Here is a 4,961-nt window from a genome sequence, read left to right on the forward strand (position 1 = left end):
TATGGCCTGGTCATATACAGGGCTCCTATCTTATACATGGGGATATCATACGGCCTGGTCATATACAGGGCTCCTATCTTATACATGGGGATATCATATGGCCTGGCCATATACAGGACTCCTATCTTATACATGGGGATATCATATGGCCTGGTCATATACAGGGCTCCTATCTTATACATGGGGATATCATATACAGAGCTCCTATCTTATACACGGGGATATCATATGCAGGGCTCCTATCTTATACACGGGGATATCATATGGCCTGGTCATATACAGGCCTCCTATCTTATACATATCATATGGCCTGGTCATATGCAGGGCTCCTATCTTATACATGGGGATATCATATGGCCTGGTCATATACAGGGCTCCTATCTTATACATGGGGATATCATACGGCCTGGTCATATACAGGACTCCTATCTTATACATGGGGATATCATACGGCCTGGTCATATACAGGACTCCTATCTTATACATGGGGATATCATATGGCCTGGTCATATACATGGCTGCTATATTATACATGGGGATATCATAAGGATGGCATCCATATATAAAGTATGGGATCCATATACAATTAAAGACAAAGACAGATAAACTGGAAAGGGTACAAAAGCAAGCCGCAAGATTCTGTACGAACAACTAATGATGAAGTTTGTGTTCGTGTAAGAAAATGAAAAGGACACTGGCCATGCAGGGATCCTGTCCTATACATGGAAGTCATGAGTAACTGGCAGGGCAGTCTGACCTGTAACGTGCGTGTATGGAACATAATTATCCCAAACATTAACAAACTCCACTTTTCGCCAACATAAGACTTTTAAAAAGCCTTACCTGTAACTCCTGGCTTCTTTTTGCGTGTCCATCGGTCTGGAAGATGACTCCAAGCTGCTTCTTCGCCCCCCTCCCCCAAACATTCGACTCTAAAGTTATCAGCAATTCTCATTCAAATTGGGTCCTCCACACCTGGCACTTAATTTACTCAAGTGCGAGTCCCTTATGTAATACATCATACGGCCGCATGGGGGCGCCCGGGTTCCTCACAGACCGTCCTGGGAGAATGTGACCGTGTTTTGTGTTTGTTTTATAGCAGTAGATGCCAAGTGTTGTATTGTGTTTTTAAATTAAGTTTATAACGTTTATATCCATGCATTATTCATGGTTACATACCATACATTATTCTGGTTCAGAAAAAAACCAATTTTCAAACGCACAGCTTCCAGCGCTGACGTTAAGTGTAAAGTGGCACGGTACAGGGCAACTCTGAAATCTTGCCGTCGATACAGATCTGACATTTCTGTCCATAAATAAAGCGACAGAACATCAGAAACAGCCAATTTTCAAACGCACAGCTTCCAGCGCCGACGTTAATGCACTAAACAACCCTGAAGACCTGCGGAACTGACTAGCCATTTCTGACCATGATTAAAGCTAGATTTGTATCAATCTCGGGGTTGCCGTCACAAATGGGATGGCGCCCATGTTAGATTAAAGCGAGAGAACAGCAGAAAGTGGTTACATACTAAGTACAGACTGCAGGAGACATGTGGCTAGCCTGGTTATTAATTGTTTATTGCAAATTCTTGCCCGAGGGCTAATTGCAGGAACGGAAGAAACATGGTATACAAAAAGACAATTAGTACATATAGAACTAATGATAACTACTAAGAAACTACTGGTAAAAACTACAGGGAAGACAAAGGATCCCACATTTTCTGTAATATGTGGGTTTTCGGATGTTATTTGGATGTGTAACACGTCTCCCGCCCTCCGCGCCGGCAGAACCCATCTCTCACGGTTAATGGCTCCGCTTGCCGTACGTTTTGCTGTCAGCTCACTGAAGTAATTAAAACGGAGAGACGTGACAATTTCATATCTGTGGCAGCATGGCAGACCATACAAGCCTGTCTGGGTGTGTTGTAGAAGCAGCGCTAGCTGTCATCTTATAAAGACATATGGTCTTCAAATAAGGCACTATTAAAAGCAATACTTGTAAGGTTTAGAGATAATGTTGTTCTTGGCTTCTTCTTCGTGTCCGAAGATGTTAGGAAATCAGTCCCCTGCAGGCCTTCATGTGGCTGTGCAGTCCAATTCTTGAATGCAGGTCGGACATGTGAAGGTCACTGCTGTTGTCGGCTGTTGTTTAAAGATAAGGGCTTTGCGAAATGATTAGTTCAAGAAAAAAAATCATCGTCAACACGTCAGTCGATGTTCTAACTCCTGTTGCACGTTCATATCTCTGAGGTCCTGGACCTCGCCTCGTCTCAGGCGCAGGCAACATTATATATTACCCGGGAGTCCTTCCTCCGGCCGGACTCAGTTGTAACGTTAACGTTACATGTCGGACAGCAGGAGGGGCTTCTTCTTCAACACTTGTCATCCTGGCTATGATCAGTCCCCAGCAGCGCGTTTGGAACCGCCCATTCCTGCCCAATCATCACCAGTCCCCAGCAGCGCGTTTGGAACCGCCCATTCCTGTACATGTTCAACCATCATCAGTCCGTACTTCAGTCTACTGCAGTACTTCGATCGACAATTACGCTGCAAAATCCAACACTGCGATCTGGTATCTCAGCAGCACCTCACGACCCCCCCCCCCCTTAGATGTAGATTATTTATCCCATTTATTTAGCACTGACAATAATTTTCTACCTATAGCTATCCAGTATATAAATAAAGTAATTAGCACATTTTTAAGGACAATGATTATCAGTACTAAAAATGGACTAGATAACCGAAAGCTCCCCGCGCCCCCTTCTGATAACTCAACAGCACCTCACTCCCGTTTTCAGTCGCACGAGTGCCGGCTTCGCGAGTCTGAAGTGTCTTTCCGTAAAACGTTTCAACAGTTTTATTATAGAGTAGCGTGCGTAGTCCAGTGGTTAGCGATCCTGCCTCTGGACTAAGAGGTTGGGAGTTTGAATCCCGGCTGTTGTCGCTAACCCGACATGCACGCCACTGGAAAGGGTCGCAGTCCTTAGGACGGGACGTTAAGCTGTGGTCCACTGTTAATTGTGCTTGTCGAAAAGAGCTAGGGGAATTTCCCCGGTTCGATTAACCTGTAATGACTGTACATAGCGTCTGTCTTCTCTGTCAAGACCAGTGGAAGAGTAGCTCATCGGTGAGGTAAACTGGTTTGAGATCACTTTTTACAAGTGAAGTGTGCTGCGGCCGCTTCACTATTCCTGCGTCCCGCGTAATTTTATAGCGGCTTTCGGACGGCCTTGACAGGCTTTTACGCTAATGCAGTGCGTGGGAGCGGCAATGTTTGTCTTTTGTCCGACCTTCTGGCGTGTTTATAAAAACGTCTGGACCTTTTGTTGTTGATCAGTTCCCGGAGACAGAAGGGACATTCGTACAATCAGTTCCCGGAGACAGGAGAAACAATGTGCCGGCGCGTTGGGAGGAGGACGTGCGTCAACGTCATCACAAATCAGGGACATTCGTACAATCAGTTCCCGGAGACAGGAGAAACAATGTGGCGCGTTGGGAGGAGGACGTGCGTCAACGTCATCACAAATCAGCGTCATCACAAATCAGCCCTGTACGGACCGACGGTATATACGGAACTTAGTCTCTACCAGACTAACTACGCCGGCTATATATACAGGAGAATATTTGCCAGGGGAGTTTGACCGCCTTTGACTGGCCGCACAGGGAGGGAAAGAATCTACCTCCCCGCGGCCGGACTCCCTTGGCCAATTTTACTCTCTATTTTGCCGAATTCCCCGATCCGTATTCCCGTAGAAAGGCCTACTGAAGACATGAAAAAGGCCTTCATAAGTCACCGTAGCCTCACGAGTCACATACGTACAATATCTGCCCACTAATATCATTGTAGCATTACATACGGACTATACCTGCCCTGTAAGAGCCATAAATCCTAGGCTTTGTCCGGCGGTCCCGAGCGGAGAAAGATTGCCTTGCTTTGACGTAAAAGCCGTTTATACAATACCTGCCCTGTAGCGTCACATATGTGAAATATGTAAAATATCTGCCCTGTAGCGTCACGTAGGTACAATACCTGCCCTGTAAGGGCGCTCCAAAGATTGCCGTACTTTGACGTAAAAGCCGCTCCGGCGTGTTATTTACCCGCGGCTACATGAAAGGCTGACATTTGCCGGCATTACTGAGGCTAATGGCCTCATTTATCCTGAAATACAACCCGAAATCCGCTCGGTTTTCACCGGTTTGGGTTGCACGTTTGGTATTGAAAGGTATTGCTGTTAGTAATACCCACATCTATCCAGTTAGTAATAGTCACATCTATCCAGTTTGGCATTAAACCTTTTACTTTTGGTAATTAAAGTCACATCTGTCCAGTTTGTATGTCAGAATGGTCTCAGGTTAGCAGCTGGTTTAGTCCTGAAGCCGCCATCCTCAGGAAAGTGTGTGTGTCTGACCGGTAGTTACCTGCTGTAGTTACCTGTTATATTTCCATGTTGTAGCCCCATAGTTAGTGGTCATTACACTTATCGGTATACAGTTCCCGGCTATAGTTACCGACTATAGGTATGCTGTAGTTAGTACTCATTACTCTAATCGGCGCGCAGTTACCAGTAATTATCGGCTAAGTTACCTGCCTTGGATACATCACGGTAACCGTTGTAGCTCCATGTTGAAGGCTGTAGGTATGCTGTAGTAAGTACTCATTACGCCAATCGGCGCGCAGTTACCAGTAATTACCGGCTATAGTTACCTACCGTGGATAGTTACATGTTGTAGGCCCATGCTGTAGTTAGCGCGCAGTTCCCAGTAATTACCGGTAATCCCAGGGTCCATCTCAGGGCAGAAAATCGTCTGCGTCCTCCCGTGACCTTCAGACGCCCGTTGGTGAAGGTCAGTTTGCGCGGGAAATATCCCTGCAGCTCGCATATCTACCCGCGGCACTTCCGACACTTGATGGAATATTTTAGTTACGTCGATGAAGATTAGACATCCAGGTAATAAGA

The sequence above is a fragment of the Branchiostoma belcheri genome, unplaced genomic scaffold (assembly GCF_001625305.1).
Source record: "Branchiostoma belcheri isolate BF01 breed outbred unplaced genomic scaffold, Haploidv18h27 scaffold336, whole genome shotgun sequence".
NCBI lineage: Eukaryota > Metazoa > Chordata > Leptocardii > Amphioxiformes > Branchiostomatidae > Branchiostoma > Branchiostoma belcheri.